The sequence below is a fragment of the Macaca mulatta genome, chromosome 5 (genome assembly GCF_049350105.2).
Source record: "Macaca mulatta isolate MMU2019108-1 chromosome 5, T2T-MMU8v2.0, whole genome shotgun sequence".
Lineage (NCBI taxonomy): Eukaryota > Metazoa > Chordata > Mammalia > Primates > Cercopithecidae > Macaca > Macaca mulatta.
Window position 1 is genome coordinate 184,847,390 of NC_133410.1, and position 23,764 is coordinate 184,871,153.

The 23,764-nt window shown below is 37.4% G+C and overlaps 1 long non-coding RNA gene across 1 annotated transcript in view; it reads left to right on the forward strand.

The window, feature by feature from the left end:
- The window catches only part of LOC106998588 (uncharacterized), a 79,582-nt gene that overhangs the window by 23,423 nt on the left and 32,395 nt on the right, over positions 1 to 23,764 (forward strand). Inside the window, exon 2 of the long non-coding RNA XR_001445096.3 lies at positions 20,440 to 20,505. This is a non-coding gene — a long non-coding RNA (uncharacterized LOC106998588). The remainder of the gene's footprint in view (positions 1 to 20,439; positions 20,506 to 23,764) is intronic.

A 23,764-nucleotide genomic window follows, 5' to 3' on the forward strand; every position in this document is an offset into this window, starting at 1 on the left:
CACTGTTACTACTATTTTCAGAACTTTTTCATCATTCCAAACAGAAACTCTATACCACTTAAGTAATAAGTTACCATTTCTCCCTCCCCAGAGCCTCTGGTATCCTCAACAAATTCAGCATCCCTAAATTGAAAAATCTAAAATCCAAAATGCCCCAAAATCCAAAATTTTTTGAGCGCTGACATGATGCCACAAGTGGAAAATTCCACATCTGAGCTTATGTACACCAATGTTGCTTCATGCATGCAATTATTAAAAATATTGTATAAAATTACCTTCAGGCTGTGTCTGTAAGATGCATATGAAACATAAATAAATGTTGTGTTTATACTTGGGTCCCATCCCCAAGATATCTCATTATATACATGCAAATATTCCAAAATCCAAAATGATTTGAAATTCAAAACACTTCTAGTCCCAAGCATTTCAGATAAGTGATATGCAAACTGTATTCTACTTCCTGTCTCTATGAATTTGCCTATTTTAGATATCTCCCTATTTCCCTATAAGGGAAATCAAGCTATATTTGTCCTTTTGTGTTTGTCTTTTTTTACTTAGCATACTTTTTCAAGGTTCTTTCAGTTACATATCAGATGTATGTATGTCTTCCAGTATGTATCAGAACTCTATTCTTTTTATGACTGAATATTACATATGTGTGTGTGTGCATATATGTGTATGTGTGTCTACACAGATGCATATGTCATTTTTTTTAATCTGTCTGCTCAAATCTGCTGTTGAATCCTCTGGTGCCCTGGTGAACTTTTCCCTTAAGTTATTGTTCCTTTCAGCTCCAGAATTTCTGATTGTTTTCTTTTTATAATTTCTAGCTCTTTATTGATTTTTTTTTTTTTAAAGAAATGAGTTGTTGCTATGTTGCCCAGGCTGCTCTCAAACTCCTGGGTTCCAATATTCTCATTTTGTTTGTTTTCCTGAATTATTTTTGTTCTTTGTCAATGACTTCTTTTAGCTCATTCTACATATTCAAAACAGTTGATTTAATTACTTTGACTAGTAATTCCAATATCCCGGCTTCTTCAGGGATGGTTCCTGTCAAATGCTTTTTCCTGTGAGTAGGCTATCCTGTTCTGTTTCTTTATGTTTCAGTGTTTTTCTTGAGAACCTGACAATGTTAGTATTATAATGCGGTGACTCTGGAAATCTGACTCTCCCACTTCTCAGGGATTGCTGAGTTTTGCTTTTTGAGGGCTAGAGTCATCCATTTGAGACACTTCCACACTATTTTTGCAAAGTATATATTCCTTGTTGTGTGTGGTTACTGAAATTTCTGTTCCATTATCTCTGCAGTCATCCAGTGACTTGATAAAGATTTCCTTAAAATGTCTGCCTTCAAAGAAAGGGGGAAAACGTTCTGTGCTTTAACTTTTTCAGTGGAAGCTCTTTGCTACTGAAAGGACTGAAACCAAGGCAAGCACGTATGCCTGTCTCTCGGTGCGCTTCCAGATCAACCAATCACATTACACAAAATTTTTGGAGACCAAAGTCTCCACCGCCCACCCTGGTACCAGACATCTACTTCAAGAACACGGGCTGCAACCCCTTTAGCTGTAATGGGGCTGAAGAATGGGGCGGGTGATCATTGTTTTGCGTATGCAGCTCACCTAGAAAATGTAGCAGCCTCACCCTTTATCAAGCACTCGCCTGGTTGCCATACATGTCCAATTAGGTTTTAGTGTTCCAAATTAATTGATTTCAATTGCCCTTTCCAGCTTAGCAGTTGCTTTGGTAGAGAGTATGACCCTAGAGCTTCCTACTCTGCCTTCTTGCATCTCACCCTAGTAGTTTCTGTTCATTGGAAATTAGGTCTAAAACTTTACTTAGATTCAGGTTAAACATTTTTGACAAGAATACTTTATATTGAACATATCATTAGACACATAATATCAGGATGTCCCACAATACTAAAATCAGTCCCTGTGTTAAGGCCTGAACACTAAATCTCTTAAATATAAAGGTAGTTTTCCCCTTTGAGTTAGTGAATAACCTGTGTCAACCCTTGGAACTTTGCAAATATCCTGTTTTCCAACATCTCTCAACCTAATGGTTTTTGCATGTATGCTTGAATAAATTCATTTGTTTTTGTTATTTTCCATCTGAATGTCATTATCAAAGTGAGAGAACAAGTGAATAAAATAAAAATCTAGGGTAGTGTTTTTATTTCTTCCCACCGTCTGTTAATGTTCAAACATCCATCTCAAATGGGGCCTTTCCCTTTCTTGTTTCTGTGTTTGGTTTTTCCTTAGCGTTTGTTAGTAAGCCATCGGCTGACTTACAGATTTCACCTTCCTGATTTATCCAAGCCAGCATCTTACATCTGTCCTTGGCTGTGTGTTCATTCTTCCTGCTGTGGTACACATCTATTACCATCTAAATTCACTGAGAACACTCTGTGGAACTCATTTATTTCTTAATTTGCCCTTCATTTTTCTACCTCATTGGAATAATTAGTTATTGCCTAGATAATTACATTTTTAGAGCTTTCAAACTCTCTTAATCCATCTTTCTTAAGAGAGATCCAGAACATAGAATGAAATCCTTGCCTTTGTATTTAAAATCTGTCTCAAGGAATTATACAAAGGAGGTTTTCTCCATTTCTGATATTACTTAATCAGTTTTTTTTTTCTTACAATAGTTTTTTCATTGCCAATGTATTCCTCCCTGTTGACTGGAATTAATTCTGGTGTGACAGTCTTTTTCCCTGCTTCTAACTTCAGATCAGTGAAAATATGAGCAAGGTCAAAACTTGACAGGTGTTCTAGTTTGAGCTAATGAGTTTTGTTAGCTCTTTGAAGGGATGAAGTTTCCCATCCCTGCTATATATTAATTCTGTGTCAGCTTTATCATCTGCTTCTCCCTTCTTTTAGCTTTACCCAAATGAACTCTAATATTTTGCTTTCTCACATAACTTCATTACTTTCTAATGGATGTATAATTACACGACTAACTTCCCACTCACCTGTTTTTTTTTTAATTGAAGTTCTACACTCTTAAAAACCAAAGTATATCTTTTAAATTAAAATTTGGTGTTGTTACAGGTATATCAAAATAGTGAAGAGATATTTCTTACATATTTCTGATGAAATACTGTTAATGCTATAGTCTGATTGGAGAGCAAATTTGAGTCTGTGTGTGTGTGTGTGTGTGTGTGTTAGAGAGAAAAAGCTCATTAAAATGGTTAATATTCTTTCCTGCCAGAATTGATCCAACACAAATGATGAGCGATAGACGCCTGCTGATGTAAATATGTTTCTCTCTTCCGTGTCATTTATAATAATGAAATTAAACTTCAATAGTTTATGATAAGAGAATTGATTATGTCTGTTGTAGTAGGACCAAATTATGACATACCATAATAATTAAAATGATGTATTTCCAAGTTATTTTGCCTTAACAAAACAACTTATAGCATCATGTTAAATAAAGACAGGAGGGTCTGAAAGACATTCAAAATGATCTCAGTTCTAACTTTTAACTAGGCTACCTACCCCAGGAGGTGGGCTGCACAGGAGAAACTTTTTCTCCTATTCCCTAATGTATAGAGTATACTTTTTGTAGAGCAGTCCATTTCCTGCTTTTCCCTCACATTTCAACCTAGCTCTGTGTGGAATTCTGGAAATGAAGGCCACAGAACAGCAGGAACATACAGACTGACTTTCTTTTTCTAAAGGGGGCAAGGGAAATAAGGTATCAGGAAGTAGAGGCAATGTTCACCCTCTTCTGACATTATTGTGTGTCTTTGATGACCATAATGCATACGATGGCTTTTCCCTGAGAAAGGCCACCAAATGTGTCAGAGGAGGTAATTTTTTGGGCCATCTTAAAGTACAGAGTTGTATAGCTAGGAAACAGTGTATTTTTCCGTTTTACCTATAAATTTACTTCCATTGCTGCAGCTGTCGGGAGCTATCCACAGGTTTCCATGTGTCTGAATCTTCCATTGACGTGATGGCAGTCTCTCTGCAGGACCTCATATGATTAGCAGGACAGATGAAGAATTCCACAGATTTTCCTTATTCCTGGTGACATCTCCTGTCTGCCACCCGTGGCACTGCCCTAGATATCACCAGAGAGAAATAGACCGTCAGTTCCTTGATCTTCAACAATCTGTTTCTCCATCATTTCTCAGTCACCCACGCATATGGTCACAGCATAGAATTTGTTATTACCAACATCTTTGTCACTTATCTTAATCTCTACTACAAGTATCCCATTCTATGAAAACTGTGTCTTATCTTTCCTATTTATTTCCTCTAAATGTCTAAGACACAAAAAACTCAATCTGATAGGCATCTCCAATTCACTGACTCTACCACCTCCATAATACTGTCCCAGAAAACCCTCAATGCTTTCTTAAATCTTCCTGTACCTTGTACCTAGGAAGCTGATTGTGGTTGGAAGAAAGTACACAATCATGACTACTTTAAAAAATATATGAATTATGACTAATCTTAAGTCGACTCAATATTGCCAGGAAAAATATTACATTTCCTTAATTCCTCTGTTCCCTTATTATGTTAGGCCATTAGTCCATAACTTATCTTTCCAAAACTTCTCCAATTAGTCTCTACTGACGACCTTGCTCCCTATTTTTCTGAGGAAGTTGAAGCAATCAGAAGAGATCTTCCACATGTTCTCACCACCACATCTGCCAACCTGTCTCTATTAGCACCTTATCATCTTCTTTCTTATTACCATGATTGAACTGTCTGATCATCTTGGCCCACTCCACCCTTCTTATGCATTGTGTCCCATCTCTATCTTCTGCTCTAGAATCACTTTCTTTAAATTTCTCCCCATCATTCATGCATTAACATTTTTTGCTATACAACCACATTATAATTGCTCCCATCTTAAAATTATCCTCTGATGATAACAAGAGCCCTTATATCTACTGCCCCAATTCTCTGATCTCTTTGCAGCAATCTCCTCAAGAGTGTTAACTCTACCCATGGTATCCACTTCCTTTACTCCTCTTTCCTCTTGAAGCAGCCCCAATAAAGTTCTTGTCTGGATCACTGCACTGAAACAACTCATAATAGTTTAAGAGATGCATTTGCATTACCAACTCCCTGGTCAATATTTTTATTTTTGTTGTCATCTACCTCAACCTACAAGCAACATTTGACATAGTGCGTGCCCTTTTTAAAACATTTTCTTTACCCGGCTTCCAGAACACTTCTTTCTCAGTCCTCCTACTGCTCCTTGAATTCCTCTTTTCAGTCTCTTTTGCTCTTCTCCTCACCTTCCCAACGTTTGTGGAAACCACAGGAGGTAACCCTGGTATCTCTTCTCTAGCTTGCCCTACTTCCTAGGTGGACTCATCATTTAATGATGAAATTGCCACCTCCAGCCTCTGCTGAACTCAGATCTCACACATCCAAGTACCTAGTTGACATCCATCTGGATATTTAATAAGCCTTGTAAATTTAACATGTCCCAAACAAGCTCAACTGCACACATACCCCCACTTACATCAATCTGATATACTCACCCTCTCGACTTCTTATTGAAAGGCATCATTCATCTTCCTGTTTCTCAGGTGAAAATTCTCAGAGTTATCCTTGACTCCTCTCACTCTTCACAGGCAAACATCTGTAAACTCAAATAGCTCTTCCTTTGAAATATGTCTAGAAGAGTCTGACCACCACTTATTGCACTACTATGACCCTTCCCCATCTCACATGTTCTTACTTGGACTTTTGCTATTATTTCTTATTATCTTTGCTTCTCGTCTTGCTCCCTAACAGAGAATCCTTCAGACATAACAGAATGACCCTTTTGAAACATAAGTCAGATCATGACTCATTTCTGTAGAAAAGACTTCAGGGCTCTTCACCACAATCAAGGTGAACGCTCTCCAGCCTCATTTCCTTTTACTGGCCTCTCTGCTCCCTCTGATCCAGCCATATGGGTCTCTTTGCTGTGCCTCAAACCAGCTCAGCCTACTGTGCCTCCGGACCTCTGTACCTGGTCTTCTGTGAGCTCTCTGTCAAGCACCCCCTCTGTCAGTCTTTTCAGTCTTTTCTTTTTTATTCTATTTTGTTTTTCTTTGTATCCCTAATTTGCACCCAGAAAAATGACATATTCATTTATTTATTTGTGTATCTGTCTCCTTCAACTAAATGTGAGCTGCACAAGGGAATAAATTGTGTTTTGTTCATTGTTGTATCCCTAAGGCCTGAAAAAGTACTTGGCACACAATAGTCACTCAAAATTATTTCTGAATGAATGTACATAATTCTTTAAAGGTGACATGATCTACAATTTTTTTTTTTTTTTTTTTCTGAGAAGGAGTCTTGCTCTGTCACCCAGGCTGGAGTGCAGTGGTGCAATCTCGGCTCACTGCAAGCTCCACCTCCTGGGCTTACGCCATGCTCCTGCCTCAGCCTCCCGAGTAGCTAGGACTACAGGCGCCCGCCACCTCGCCCGGCTAATTTTTTTTTTTGTATTTTTTTTAGTAGAGACGGGGTTTCACCGTGTTAGCCAGGTTGGTCTCGATCTCCTGACCTCGTGACCCGCCCGCCTCAGCCTCCCAAAGTGCTGGGATTACAGGCGTGAGCCACCGTGCCCGGCTGATCTATTCTTTATATCATGAGAAAGTTGAGATATTATTAGTTTATTTTCTTCAGTTATTCTAGGTCCACACCCCAAATTATTAAAACATCTTATAAATTTCTTTTCTTCTTAGAATTTAGTGGCCGAATAAAGGCCTACAGAAAATTTGTAACTTTTTGAAGGTCAAATAAGTGATCAAGGATGGAGGAAAGGTCTAAAATGAAGATTTTCTTTAGTCAATTCAGTAAAAAATTCTTCGAGCCTTGATATTTCTGTGTAGTAATGAGACCATCTTTACACAAAGAATATAGCGCATTATGTTGGTAGGCAAATTGAAAATAGGCATTGCATTTACGAGGATATAAAATTAAATGTAATGCTTATTACCTTGAAATGTAAGTGTCAGCTACCAGTTTCTCAACTATACAAGATATGTAGAAGAGACACAGATGTTCTATTACCTATTCCAGTTAATTTTCCCTTTCTTTCCGTAGACATCATTAGCTTCCTCTCAGAATTATAGCCAGTATCTTGGGAAAGATAAGACAAGTGTGGTAATTTTGGTTGAAAGCTTTTCAATTAGGTTTTCACAGTGATCAAAATACTGAGAACATGAGCATTAAATATTTTAAAGAGTTATTTTTAAGGATAACTTTCTCAAAGTATTAGAAATGTCGTGGGAACTTGATGTGGGCTGATCATTTAGGTTCAGGATGAGAGTTTGTTGTTGCTAGTTGTGTGACCTCAGGAATTTTTTTTTTTTTTTTTTTTTTTTTTGACATGGAGTCTCACTCTGTCGCCCAGGCTGGAGTGCAGTGGCGCGATTTCGGCTCACTGCAAGCTCCACCTCCCAGGTTCTTACCATTCTCCTGCCTCAACCTCCCGGGTAGCTGGGACTATAGGCGCCCGCCACCATGCCCTACTAATTTTATTTTATTTTAATTTTTAGTAGAGACGGGGTTTTGCCATGTTAGCCAGGATGGTCTCAATCTCCTGACCTCGTGATCCACCCACCTCGGCCTCCCAGAGTGCTGGGATTACAGGCGTGAGCCACCGCACCCGGCCAACCTCAGGAATATTTTTTAAACGCTCAGGTCCTCAGTTTCCTTATCCAAAAACTTGGCAAAATTATACCATCTCACAGAAAATCTCCAGGACTAAATGGGATAATATACAAATGCACTTTGCAAACTACAAAATATCATTGTGTATCTTATCAATAATAATAATTATCACTGCGGGGTGATGACCCCATCAAAATCACTAGATTTTAAAACTGACAGGGACTTTTCAACTCCCTCATTTTATAGATGAAGAAGCAAAGGCCAGGAAGCAACCTCACTTAGTAGCAGTGGAGAGCTCAAACTCAGAGCTGTAGCTTGCTGTACTGAATGTCCTTTGCCCTGCACCAGCCCTGCAACTTGTTTCTATATGTGACTCCACAGAAAAAACTTGCTGACCCTTGCACTACCCCCATGAATCCCAACTTTGATAGTTATTGACCACTTAGCATCACTACACTATTAAATACAAACGGTAAACTGTAAGTGAATAACACATGTTCTTCAAGTCTTACACCAGTCTTTTGAAATAAAATGGTAATACTTAAACCGAAGACCAAAGCCTCTACTGATTAAAATTATTTTTCAGAATGAAAATTAACAGTAAATATTATTAAATTAGTGTTCATTCATAATATTTCTCTTATTGATTTCTTGCCCATTTGCTTCCCTGCTTTTCCTGTGTTTGCATGTAGACACAGAGACAAACACACGCACACACACACACGCACATATACACACAAAATAGCCATAGTCTTATTTGCTGCTGCAGTACACCTAGCCCAACCTGTGCAAAGAAACAAAACAAAAGAAACAAACATACCAAACCAAAAATATTCATTAAATTCAAAGGGAAAGAAAGGGACATCCTATTTAGAGCTGACATTGCTAGAAAATATTTGCTTTAGTAATACATTTTGGAAATCAATCCATCTAATTCATCAAAATGAAGGCTGACACTGTAAAATTATTTTCTTTATATTGTTTCAAGTGGTATTTTTGCTTAGAACTAATTAAATAATAAAGCAACGGCCTTCGTTCATTGAAATTACTTATACTATAAGGATGCTAACTATACCGTTTGATTTTTTAAAGACAGTGTTGGCCATAGATCAATTATTTCCAACTTCGTAACAGTACTTAGGTTATAACTTCAAGGTGATTCAGAGTTTTGTCTATGAAAATCTATGTTCTTAAATATCTCAAACAATGGACTGAGATAAGAAAACACACAACACTAACACTGTTTGCTCTCTGATGACCTACAGTGAGAATTAAATGTAAGCGGTATTTTTTTAGATAACTGGTGAGGAATCCTTAAAGTCTTTGATAGTGTTAAGATTCAGAAATTAAAAACGTCTGGGAGCTGCCCCCAAAGAGCCATCTCTAATACCTGTGAGCCTGTCACTTCAAGTCTGTGTTTGAAAGGGCCAAGTCAGGCAATATTTATAAGGCAACAACAAAGGACTTCAACTCTTGAAACCCAAGACCGTTTTTGCCCTTGAAGTCCAAAAACTGGATGTTTGGCTATTTGTGTGGGTACTAAATACGAAGAATCCATTTATCTGGCTTCATTTCCCATATACAGTCCCATATATAAGAAGATATGTGTTAATGAATGCCACCATGTGATCATAATATTGCCAGATAAGTTGATCCCTTCCCACCACCCTCTCAAAATTAAATTGACCTAAGAATTCTTAGCAACACTCTGGATTCCTTTGCCTGTTTTTTCCTGAAATGGCCCTTACATTATTTTTTATTATTTAATGTTTGTTTTGTACCTAAGAATATCAGACTATCTGTTAGTTTTTATTAACTAATCTTTTCCAAACTTAAAGTCTCTTTTCTCTGGTTTTCTCGAAAAATACATATAATCTCTAAGAATAAATAAAGACATACCTACTTAACTAAACTTTGCCTTATTTTGAAGTTACTTCTAGTGGTTTAGCAATTAAGAGTTTCGTGGCCAGGTGTGGTGGCTCATGCCTGTAATCCCAGCACTCTGGGAGGCTGAGGCGGGTGGATCACGAGATCAGGAGATCAAGACCATCCTGGCTGATATGGTGAAACCCTGTCTCTACTAAAAATACAAAAAATTAGCCGGGCGTGGTGGTGGGTGCCTGTAGTCCCAGCTACTTGAGAGGCTGAGGCAGGAGAATGGTGTGAACCCTGGAGGCGGAGCTTGCAGTGAGCCGAGATCATGCCACTGCACTCCAGCCTGGGCAACCGAGCGAGACTCTGTCTCAAAAAAAGAAAAAAAAAAAAGTTTCGTAAACACTAACTTGTATACACATAACAGTTTTACTTAATTTTTATTGAAAAAACCAGCTTCAATTTAAAAAGCAGAGGGTTTATGCACTAGATTGTAGATAACTTCCTTGATTAAATAGAAGTCTATTTAGATAACTTAACATTAGATTGGCATATGTAAATACTTATAAGGATTTTCTAGCAATTTAAATGTACTGTGATTATAGGTAAACTTGAAGAGGATGCAGTTAAAGGTATTTTAGTATGAAGCATGTTAACATGCTTTAAAGGACTGGCCCTACAAAACCTTATGAATTTTTTTAAGAAATAATTTATTTAACTAGGCCAAAGTTATTTTCCAAGAAATTGTAAATGATTGGCTTACAGTGACATTTAAGTTGAAAAATAAAGATGTAAGATTGTATTCATCCATTTTGGATTTCAAGAACTGATTCTGGATTTCAAGAGTTGAAGCCCTACTGGTGTTGTTCACCCACTGGTGAGGGTAACGTCTGCTCTGAAAGTAGAGTTCGCCTTCTGTTTCTCCCAGAAGAAATTTCCTCTGGGACCACAGTATAGTCAGCCGTTTTCTGTTAGCCTGAAAATCCGAGAGTTAAAATAATCTTCCTGGATAAGTGACAGGAAAATGGACAACCAAATTTAATGAATGTTTCTGCTGAGAGCTACTTCCTGAGAGAATTTTAAAAGGTCTTTACAGGAGATACCATGCTTTTTAGCTGCAGAGTAAGATTTCAGAAAAAGATGGTGAGTGGCAGCTCCGATCTGTCAGGAATGCCAGCAGCATGAATCGGATCGGGTGTCCAAATACCAGAATTGATAAGTAATTGTTAATTTCAGTATCCTTAGAGTTCATTGAAAATTCTTTTTCAGTGGCTAATATTCAAAGCAAATTTTGGGTTTCAGGTTTTAATATCTTCCTGCAACAATCCTTTAGGGTTTGGGGGTATTTAATTAAATATTTAAGTACTTATAAAAATGAACTGCTCATTCTCCTGGAATATGTCAACTTTTTCAAGAATCTCACTTTAATGGATTGTCCTTAGTGTAGAAACTGGCAGGATTTCACTGAAGGTGGAGCCAGGAAGGAAAATTGTCTAAGTTAAAAGATTCTTAGAATTCAGATTTGGAAAAATTTATGATTTAAAAAATAACTGCCTTTTCTTTCCAAGGCCTTTCACTTCTAAGTGGGTGAAGCTGAGTAATATAACTCTCGGTCTTTTATAGGGGACACAGAATTTCCCAGATTACCTTTAATTGAGGTTGGATAATCTAAAATCAGAGCCGTAGATTGTCTCTTCTTTGGTAAAGATGATAGACATTCAAATTTTATGTGCAAAAGGTACAGCACGAGTTAAAATAAGAATCCATTTCAAATATCTCCCTACTAGGTTTGAGGCAATATGACAGTACAGTGAAGCAACATGAAACAAAAAATTGGAAGTGGTGTGTGGCAGAACACCCCAAAATAGGCCACTTTGGCAGAGGGACAATTTTAAGCTAAAGGCATTTAGAAACAACAGATACAAGAGGGATAATCTGTTTTTCCCTTTTTCTTCTTGGAAACGAGAGATGAAAATTCCCGTGAGAGACGCCCTCCCAGCCCCGGAGGAAAAAAAAAAAAAAGAAAAAAAGAAAAAGAAAAAAACCACGTTCTTCAACAGGGAGTCATAGCCAAGATAATTCTGTAGGAGAGGTCTGTACAAACCGACCTTGTTAAAAGAATTCTTATCTTCCGTTAGCCTCCCCACAAAATGTGGCTGCTTTTCCACAAATGCCTCTCTTTGTTTAGCCTAGTACAAAAGCATTTAGATTTTGCCACTTCTTCAGGTCCTTATTTCCTTATAAAGTTTCCCATGTCACATGAAACTTTTACAAATTTGTGTGCTTTCTCTTGTTAATGTATCTTATGTCAATGTAATTCTTAGGCTCAACCAAAAATCCCAACAAGGCAGAGGTCAAATTTTGCTTTCTTAACAGAAGATAGAAGTTCCATATTCCAATTCTGTCCTCACTTTCCAATGACTCATCTTCTCAACTGTAAAATGGGAATAATCCCAATAGTTTCACATTCTTCACACTGTCAAATATCAAATAAGATGATGCACTCCCACTCCCTCTTCTCAACTCCATCCCAGCTTGTGGATTATAACAGGGTTTCAATAGGAAAATATTCTCTTTGGTTCAATTCTAACCTGCAAAATGTGCAGACATTTCCTTAATACCGCTCCAAAATAGTCCAGGAAACCACTCAAGGGCATCCCAGTTTCTTCCCTACATGCCAGCCTTCTCCCCTGCTCCTCGTGTGGCTCACTGATGACACCCACAGCCACTCCTGATGGATGCAATGCCCAGGTGGGTGCGATTCTATGGAGATCTTTTAAATTCATAAACACAAATTTCGAAGAGCCCTCAGCGCCGCAGCAAAACATTGTTTGCCGATTTGTGTCTCTCTCATACTCTCTTCCCTGTGTATCAAAGATGACTTTTCATGTATGCTTTCCTCTCTTGGGACCTTCTCTAACTCCTATTTTCATCAAACGGCCTCCTTTCCTACTTCACTGAAACTCAAACAGTGTTAGAAAAAAAGAAAGTATTAGAAATACTCCAAAACCAGAAAGCATTCGGTGGCAATTCCCTCTCCTTTTCTGTCACCAAATCCATAAACCTCTCAGCGACAGAATCCTTTTTCTTTCTCTTCCCTTCAAGTAAAGGCAACGATCCCGCTGTCATGGACTGAGTGTAACTGCTCATCGTTCATGTTGGCACCCTCATCCCAAGGTGGTGGTGTTAGGAGGTGGAGTCTTTGGGAGGTAACTAAGGCCTGATTGAAGTTTGTGAATGGGATTAGTGCCTTATAAAGACAGACCAGAGAGCTAGCTAGCTCTTTTTCAGCTGTGTGAGAATACACCATAAGACGGCAGTCTTCAACCAGAGAGAAGGCCCTCGCCAGAACCAGATGATGCTGAAACCCTCGGGGATCTTGAACTTCCAGATTCCAGAAGAGTGAGAACCAACTTTCTGCTGTCAATAAGCCACTAGTCTATGGTAGCATGTTATACAGCCTGACCTGACTAACACACCTTCCTTTAACAAAGAACAGTCCTTTCATTTGTATTCTATAGTGTAATGACTCTCTCCTGGGGAAAACTATGTTCTTTCAGTACTTCCTCCTCACTGTATCATTCATCTGACTTTGATTGGTCATTTCGTCTCTACGGGAACACACATTTAAAATTTCATAGCCCTTCTACTTCCCACTGCCTAACCATAACACTGACCCATTTCTCTGCCCCCCCCCTCATAACTGAATATCTGGGAAGATTTCTCTACACCCACTGGTTCTACTTTTGCACCTCCCTGCCATATTATTTCAATAAGCTTAGTCAACACAATACCATATGCAATTTAAATCATTATACAGAGGTACAAGTTTTAAAAGGAAAAACAGCAGCTGCCTGTCTCACTTCTACCAACCCCTAATTTCCACTTTCCAGAGAAGGTCACGTCCAATTCTCTAAACTGTTTCTTACGGTACTCTGCAGCACACTCGGTTAGCTTGGTTGCGGAAACCATTGGTCTGTGTGCCTTTTTCAATGGTAGGTCTTTAATCACCCTCCAAACTTTTCTTTGTTAATTGGTATATTTAAGTCTTGCATTATTTTTCATGGCTCAATTTCTATCATTTACGTTTTGTCAGAAATTCCCTCTGGGATTTCAATTTTGTGCTATCTGTATCTTATAAGTGATCCCAGATTCATATTTCTGTCTCTATCTCTATATAATTGACCACATAACATCTCCACTTGCATACCTAATGCCATTTCAAAATTAACATGTTCAAAACTCAACTCCTGCTACCTATACCCAAACCTGCTCCTCCAAAACTTTTCCTCAACTAAATAAATGGCAACTCTGTTCTTCAATTGCTCAAACCAAAGCTTTGGAATCATCCTTTAATTTTTTTCTTTCTTTCGTATCCCATCCATCTAAAAATCCTTTTGGCATTCTATTAACAAAATGTACAGAATCTGAACACTTCTTACCACGTCTTCTGCTGTAACCTGATCAAAGCAACAATCACTTTCCATTTTCACTGAGAACTTACACTGGAGGATGGAACAGCCTTCCTACCTTGCAGTTGCCTCCCTGGAGCTCATTCTCCATACAGCAGCCAATGTACATGTTTAAGAGTCCTTATACTAATTGGTTTGAAAGCATCCATTGAGTTCCTGTGTCATTCCATCCTTATTGTGGTTTACAAGGCCTTACATGTTTCATCTACTGCCACTCAACTTATTTTGCCTCCTGATACCTTTCCCTCTCTTTGTACTCCTGCTACACAAGCCCATTTGCTGCCCCGTAGGCATGACAAGCACACTCCTGCCTTAGCCCATTTGAGCCTGTCCTTTCCACTGCAGCAGTGTTGTTCCTTTAGTATGGCCTGATCCTCTGCTTCTTTCAGGCCTATTCCGTATAGTTACCTATTGGTACAACAATGCTGCACAGCAAACCATGACAAAACATCAGTGCCACTCCAACATCAAATATTTACTTAAAAGTTTCGGCTACACTGGGCGGGACTTGGCTGGTCAAGCGTGGGCCCAATCATGTGTCCACCTTCAGCTGTGGGTCAGCAAGTCACCGCTTGCTGATCTTGAATGGGCGGAGTGATATATCCGAGGGTCAGCTGGCTACTGGATGATCCAGCACAGCCTCAGCAGGGATGACTGGGGCAACCATGTCTTTCATCCTCCAGCAGGCTGGCCCTGGCATACTGCTATGGTTATGGCCAAGGAAAAAGACACGTGAAATTATGGCAGGACTTTCTCAAAAAGGCTTTGTGACTTTCTCAAGCTTCTGCATTAGCCTCATCTGTAAAAAAGCTTGTTTTGGGGAAGTGAGATACTGATAGATGAGGCTCACACGGAAGCTTGAGAAAGTCCTGTCATGATTTCACATGCCTCTGAATCTGTCTAGATTCAGCAGTTGAAAAAATATAGATCCTGCTTTTGGTGCAAAGTGATGCAAAGTCCCATGGCAAAAGGCCTGGATAAAAGAGGAGTGAAGAATGAGAGCAGTGATGCTATCAGTCAGTCAAGCATCCTTTCAGTGAGTCCTTCCTGACCACCCAATGTAAAACAGCATCCTCCCCTCACACACATTCTTATCACTCTTATCCAGCATTGCTTTTGTATCTGTATCTGGCATCCTTATATGTGTCAGTCATGGCTTAATCCAGAAATTGAACCAGTAGGAGATATATATTGACATTTATTGCAGAGTTGTCTTACGTGATTGTGGAGGATGGCCAAAGCAGGCTACAAGTCCACAGGAAGGCTCCAGGAAGAATAGATTGCTACTCTGGGGCTGGTGCTGAAGCCCGCAGTCCACAGGGGGATTTTTCTTCCTCAGGGATGCCTCAGTTCTGCTCTTAAGGCCTTTCACCTGATTGAATCAGATTATACTAGGGTAACATCCTCACTTAGTCAACTGATATGTACTTTAGTTCATTTAAGAAATACCCGCACAGCAACACCTATAATTAGTGGTTAATACCTGGGGATGATTACTGAATTAACAGCCTAGCCATGTTGACACATAAAACTATCATTCTATACATTTAATTCTTATTTATTTATTGCTCATATGCCCCCACAAGAAAGTTAACTCTGTGTATGCTGGGACTTCTCTGTGACTCACTATTGCAGGGACTGGAATAAGGCTGGAACACGTCAACCCCAAAGAATTGTAAAATTGTACTTCATTGATTTTCTAAGTAATATGCTTAAGCTGCTCTTTCTTTTTAAAATCAATTTTATACAATATGTTGATTTTCTCCTGTGACATGATACAGTCCCTTATGTTTTTCTTTCTCACTGCCATACACACATTTTCTACCTGCTCATATTCTCATTTTAGTTACAGCACAGTTTATGATGAATAAATATTCAATTTTCACATTAATGTGACTGCCAATATTTTTCATAGCAGAGACATCTAATGCACTGTGATCACATTTTCAGTCTTGTATATATAAGTGTGCCTATATATATTTTTTCTTCTCCTAGAGTTCATTGCCTAATTTTTTCATTTGCTAACTTTTCTAAGTATGTATTCCCAAATATTTCCCAAATACTTTAAATTATAAATTCCCTCCAAATATAATTCTGTATATTGGGGTAGGTATCAGTATCATGCTTTTTCTGTCTTCCTCTATCTTCCCTCATTACGTTTTAGGTCTGTTGCATCTTCGTCCTCCTGGGACATTATTTCACCACTACTCAGTCAATACTTTTCCCTTCTGGCTTTGATCTCCTGTTTCCTGAATTCTAAGTTTTCTTTTTCTTGGTTCATTCTTACATTTTATTATATTATTACTACAAATCACAGCCTTTAACATTGAAATAGGTACTCCCTCATTTGTTTAATGCTTTTAAACTTTTTATTTGCTCTTTGCCAGGTATATCTTTGTCCTTTCATTTTTAGCGTTTCTCAGTTTCTGTTTTATGGATCTGTTTTGTAAGAACATAGAGTTGAAGTTTACATTGTTGGCTAATCTGAAATTCACCTTCATTTAATAGAGCAGTGAGAACCATATTGTTATTAATATGACAGGTCACAGAATTGGTCATAAGATCATACAATCATATAACTTATATCTGTGATCTTAGTTCCATTATATGGTTTTAGTTTACATTTCTAAATGTTAGTTGTAAAATACGGAGTCATATAAAGCCTTTCATCATAAGTTTATTTGCTTTGTAATTTACCTTTTTTGTATTTATTTTGGAGTTATGAGGTTTGTTTGCCTAATTGTTACTTTTATACTGACACATTTACATAATATCCTTAGTTACATCTCTCTTAGATACTCTTTACTGGTTCCCTGTAATAATCAATATTGATACTGCCCAGTGACTTCCTATTCCTCATCCTTTTCTTTTCTCCCATTATCTGATTTATACATGATTTAAAAAAATTTCTTCTAATTCTTATGAGGCAATTGCCAAGCTTATTCTACCCTTTACATATTCTCCACGCATTCCACTTTTGTTAGTTTTATTGTATGTACACTGTTAAAGCATGTATAATTTTATAATATTTTGCCCTTATCTCCCAAATTAATCTATGTTCTACAGTCACATATATTCAAGGCTACCTGTCTTTATGATCTTTTTTTGTTTGATTGATTGTTTTGAGACGGAGTCTCACTCTGTCATTCAGGCTGGAGTGCAGTGGCACAATCTCAGCTCACTGCAACCTCCGCCTCCAAGGTTCAAGAGATTCTCCTGCCTCAGCCTTCCGAGCAGCTGGGATTACAGGTGCACACCACCATACCTGGCTATTTTTGTATTTTTAGTAGAGTTGGGGTTTCACCATGTTGGCCAGGCTGGTCTCGAACTCCTGACCTCAGGTGATCCACCTGCTTTGGCCTCCCAAAGTGCTGGGATTACAGGCATGACCTATTGCGCCTGGCCTATGATGTATTTTTTATAGTTATTTATTGCCCACCTAAGGCTTGTTTCTACATATTCCTTAGGAAATATTTCTACATATTTCTTAGGAAATATTTCTACATATTTCTTAGGAAGACTATAAAGAACAATAAACCTCAACAACAATAACAAAATGGCCAGCTGTGAAGAGCTAGAACTTGGCCACCCCACTGCTGTGTCATCCTTCTCCATCCCCATAGGAAGAAACCACTGTTTTTTTCTCTTCTCTTATTTTTGTTGTTGTTGCTTTTGGTAGATTTATCACATATGTGTATCCCTAAACAACATATTTTGGTTTTGCTTATTCTTGAGCTTTATAAATCTGGATTCAGACTTTCTAAAGCATATTGTAATTTGCTTTTTCCACTCCGTCTTATGCTCTAAGATTTATCTGTGTTGTTGCTGGTAACTGCTGTTAATAGCATTGTGTGCACAAACCATAATTTATTGCACATTTGTGACTATTTTTGTTTGGAATTTGCAATTGAAGATCAGTTAGCTTTGTACAAAATCATTAAGTTCATGTTTTTTTATTTTTTATTTTTTTTCCCCTTGAGAATTTAAAAATGCTTCTTGATTGTCGTTTGGTACAAAGTGTTCATATCAAACACTCTGAGGCTATTCGGATTTTCTTTTTACAAATTATATGTTCTTTTTATTTGGATGTCTAAAGGATTCTTTCTCTTTCTCTGAATCTGAATTAATTTACATGAAATGTCTTGGTGTTGATGATTCTGAGTTGATTTTCCCAGGTTAGAGTGTCCTTTTCTCACTTTATTGCACTTCATCTTTATTCTTCAGTTTTCTTTTACACATAGGTGGTCTCTTCATGGCCTCTCTTCCACATTTACCTTTTTTGCAATGAACCCTTTCCTATGTTTTTCCTTACACTTCTGATTTTTTAACAACGTGTTCCTTTTTAAACTTCATTTTTCTTCCTGTATTCTCTCTAGTGTTTCTCGGTTTTTGTGGTTTTTGTTTGTTTGTTTGTTTTGTTTTTTTGAGAAGGAGTCTTGCTCTGTAGTCCAGGCTGGAGTGCAGTGGCACAATCTCGGCTCACTGCAACCTCCACCTCCTGGGTTCAAGCAATTCTGTGCCTCGGCCTCCCAAGTAGCTGGGATTACAGGCACTCACCACCACGTCCAGCTAGGTTTTCTATTTTTAGTAGAGACATGGTTTCACCATCTTGGCCAGGCTGGTCTTGAACTTCTGACCTTGTGTTCCACCCTCTTCAGCCTCCCAAAGTGCTGGGATTACAGGCGTGAGCCACCACGCCCGGCCTAGTCTAGTTTTTATGTGTGATTTTATTCCTTTCCCAATCTCTCTCCACTATTCCTTAACATTCTCCCTTTGTCTGGTTATATTATTTTTGGAATTTCCTTTTTTGTGCTTCACACTGTTCATTTGTAGCTTCCGTAATTTCTTAGCTCCTTTGAGCCAATTTTGAAATACTAAGTTACACCTTTTTCTGGGGTGATCCTTTGTTGGTAAGTTATTTGAGCATTTATTTTTACACTCTCATTCAGTAGCAATCAATTACAAACATTTTCTGTTGCTCACGTTTAAATAAGATGGATTTTCTTGTGTATTTAGAAAGAGCTGTTAGTATTTACGGTTGTGAGTGAAGCAGTATGCATTTTGACCTTCAGTGTTGAAAATTTCCCTCATCATGGGTCCTATGAAGTATGAATAGTAGTGTCAGTCTTTCTAACTACCTCTAAAAAAGCTTTCTGAGGTCAACTTCGTCTGAACTCCCCCTCACTAGTGTGTAAGCCTTTTCTTTCTGTACCACCAGCGTTCTTGCTTGCCCAATTTGGAGTCCACTTTCAGCGATATTTCCTTAGAAGGGGCGCTGTCCTAATGAAAGGATGATTTTTTCGTATGTTTCTAATTACTGAGAACTTGGGCATCCTCTGATCTTGCTGTAGCCTTCTACGTTCTGTGATCTTGCTATCGTGTACTCATCCATTTCACCATTTGGTTCTATAGTCTGCTTGCTGAGATTCCCACTCAGATTGTGGTCCTTTTCTTTTAGAGATGAAGATTTTAAAGCAACTTTTGAACTCTGTCTCAGAGGATCATCAGAACTCTTTTCTTCCGAAATAATAAATTTCTTTTCTTCTATTTCTGCATAGCTGCTGATCACATAGCCTCAGTCTGATTCTATTTATGCGTATTCTGGGGTTTTGAGGAGATATTTTGTCACCTGGTTTTGTTGATAATACTGTCCTCTAAATTTTTTTTTTCTTTTTTTCTTTTCTTTTTTTAAATGAGATGGCATCTCATTCTGTCACCCAGGCTGGAGTGCAGTGGCACGATCTCGATTAACTGCAACCTCTGCCTCCTGGGTTCAAGCAATTCTCCTACCTCAGCCTCCTTAGTAGCTGGGACTATGGGCGCCTGCCACTACGCTCGGCTTATTTTTGTATTTTTAGTAGAAATGAGGTTTCACCATGTTGGCCAGGCTGATCTCAAATTCCTGACCGCAGGTGATCTGCCCGCCTTGGCCTCCCAAAGTGGTGGGGTTACAGGCGTGAGCCACCGTATCTGGCCCCCTAAAAATTTTCCTATACTATTTTCCTTCTCCATATTTATAAAGGAATTTGAGACTCTCACAAACTATGCTGTTGCTACTGTTTTATTGATTTAATATTGTTTAAACATGACTATAGACTAAGAAGCACATTTCTGATGAACTCATGATTCACTTATTTTTAGGTATAGTTAAATATGTCCATTTTGACTACTATTCAAATGCACTCCTTTTGGAAGTCTTCAAAAATACTCTGCTCATCTGGTCATTCGCTTATGAGGCTTGCTTTTCTTACAGCCTGTCTGCTTTTCTTCACATGAGTCCTGGTATGCTTCCTCAGGGTCAGATTGCTTCTCTGGTTCTCTGTGTAGCACCGCCCTGACACTTTGATTTTTAGAAATACAAACTTCAGCAATACAAAATGAAAGTTAGAGTGCCTGTGTCTGAGTACAAGAGTTACTGAGTGGTATAAAATTGTGTTTTGTTTTGTTTTCCATAGGATATAAAGATGTTTAATTGGATAACCTTATTCATTCAGCTGTGATCTGCGGAAGGATCTGAACAGGTACAGTTAAAGTGCAAGCTAATGAATGTTTTGGGAGGCAGGCTGCAGAAATTCTGGCACTTCATATTTTCTTCCAGTCTAACAACTCAATTCTGCAACTGGCAAATGAGCTTTAAAGGAATACTATATGATTAAATTGTTTAGCATTAAAAAATTATTACCTAATTCAAAAACTTCAAGTAGGAAATATTGTTGGTCATCAAGATAGAAAATTTGAGAAAATATTTAAGTAAATGAAAGAGAGATGTGAGAATTTTAAATACTGTTAATAGAGAAAGGAGAAAAAATATAAATTTTGATAAATTAGCTTTTTAGACTCATGTATCTCAAAATCAGATAATCTGCTTCAAAGTGATAAGAAAATGTGGATATCGTCAGAATGCCTTTATTAAACTCACTGTAAAATTATCTGAAAATGCTCTTTTAGCATTTGTTCAACAGACAGCAATGAACCTTAATAGCTCAAAGGGAGTGGCTCCTCAATCAAGAATCAATACAGAATCATGGTGCCAAGAGTCTAGGAGTGCACAAAATTAAGTTCCAAATTTAGGTCATTTGAAAATTTCTATCAGTGCTCAACTCCTTACTCATTGCAAAGCAAATGTGGTCTTATTAATAGTAAATTGCTTTTACTTTAAAATTAAGGATTATATTTCATATTGTGTGTTCTTTTGTTAGTTGTGGAAATAATAATTAAGCAACAATGCATTTACAGACCTTGGAAAATGTTTAGTGACCCCATCAGTTTGATGTATTATACTTTAATAAACCTTATTAATGGCAAACATTTAAGGTTATTTCCTGAGATCAATGAGATTTATTTGGCAGGTGTGGAAATCTGAAGTGTCCATCAGGAAGTGCAGAGGAAGCAATGTTGATTCAAGTTCTCGGCCCATTTTTCAATCAGGTTATTTTTGTTGTTGTTATTGAGTTGCATGAACTTCTTATACATTTCTATGTTAACTATTGATGAGAAATATGATTTGCAAATATTTTCTCCAAATCTGTAGGCCACCTTTTCACTTTGTTGATTGTTTCCTTTGCTGTGCAGAAGCTTTTTAGGTTGATGTAGTCCAAATTGTTTATGTTTACTTTGGTAGCTTGAACTTTTGGTGTAATATCCAAAAAAATCCTTGCCAAGACTAATGTCAAGAAGTTTGTCCCCTATGGATTATTCTATAAATTTTATGGATTTAGTCCTTGTGTTTAGGCCTTTGAGCTGATTTTTGTGTATGGTGTGAGATAAGGGTCCAATTTCATTCTTTTGCATATGGAAATCCTATTTCCTCATCATTCATTGAGGAGACTGTCTTTTCCCCGTGTGTCTTCTTGGTGTCCTTGTCGAAAATTAATTGGCCCTATGTGCTTGGCTTTATTTCCGGGCTACTTTTTCTATTTCATTGTTCTATGTAACTGTTGTTATGTTAGTATATTATATCATTTTAATGTAAACTGGTACAGCCATTACAGAAAACAGTATGGAAGAAGATCAAAAAATGAATAATAGAACTATACTGTATGACCCAGCAAGAACTTTTCTGGTATTATCAGCACCTTTTAGAGGTACCTGCACTCCCATGTTCATTGCTGCATTATTCACAATAGCCAAGACATGGAAACAACCTCAGTGTCTGTCAACAGATGATGGGGGATAGAGAAATTGTGGTAGATGCTGAATATTTGTTAATTTACTTGACCATAGTAACAATTTCACTATGCATAAATATATCAAAGCAATCATGTTGTATACATCTAAACAACAAAAGCAAAATAAATATTTATTTGGAAAGAATCTCAGAAAGAAAGTTTAAAGTGTTATAAAAAAGAAGTTTGTTATTTCAAGGACAACGGAGATTATGAAAAAAGTGAGAAAAAAATCTACTACCTAAAGATGAATATATGGAATAATGATAATGAGAATAAATATAAAAAGTGAAAGGTAGGCTGGGTAAAACATACAGTAAGTGATTATATGCATTTGTATGTATATGTAAAAATGTATATATGGAAATTTCACTAGAGTAACACAAGTGAAAACTGAGGAGGACAGATCAAAGAATCAGGAAACTTGAAAATAGACCAATAGAAATGATCTCATCTGAAGAACACAGAGAGAGAAGGTTGGAGAAAAATAAACAGACCCTCAGAGACCTGTGGGAAAATATCTAGCACGAAATAGATGTGTAGTATGGAAATTCAATGGAGCTAGCATAGCCAAAACAATTGTTTAAAAGAAGAAAAATGGTGAAATAGTTATACCACTTAAATTTGAAACTTACTACAAGGCCAGAGTAATCAAGACAGTGTGGTATTGGCACAAATATAGGCATATAGATCAGTTGACTCAACTGGACATAAATGAGAATCCAGAAGTCAATTCTTATATTTGCAGTCAATTGATTTTTTTTACAAAGTGATCAGAATGATTCTTTTTTTTTCTTTTTATTTATTTATTTATTTGTTTATTATTATTATACTTTAAGTTGATTCAATGCAAAAAAAGATAGCCTTCACAACAAGTAGCACTGGAATAATTGTGTGTCCACATAGAACAAACAAACAAACAAAAACTTGAACTTCAGCCCTATTAAACAAAAATATTAACTCTAAATAAATCATAGGCCTAAATGTAAAAATTATTACTGTACCATTTCAAGAAGAAAACACAGGAGAAAATCCCTACCTTTGGTTGGGCAAAAAATTCTTAGACACAATACGAAAAGCACAATTCACTTTTTAAAAGCTGCGATACATTGGACTTCATAAAAAGTTCAAAGTTTAACCCTTCAAAAGACAATGATAAGAAAATGAAAGGCAAGTGTCAAACAGAAAAAAGTATTTGCAAATCACATATCTAATAAAGGACTGTAATCTGGAATATATAAATACACTTACCACTAAGTCATAAGATGAAAAAATTAGAGGGCAAAAGATTTGAATAGACAGTTCATCAAAAAAGGTGTACGTGGCCAATAAGTACATGAAAAAAAATGCTCAGTATCATTAGGCTTCAGGGAAATGAAAATTAAAACCACAATGAGATATCATTACACACACACTAGAATGGAATAAAAGATGGATAAACACAAGTGTTGACAAGAATGTGGAGAAATTGGAATCCTCACACATTGCTAGTGGGAATGTGAAATGTACAGCCACTTTGAAAAAGAGTTTGGCTGTTGCTCAAAAGGAAGTATACAGAATTACTGTATGCCCCAAGAATTCTACTCCTTAACATCTAATCAGAAAAAAATGCAAA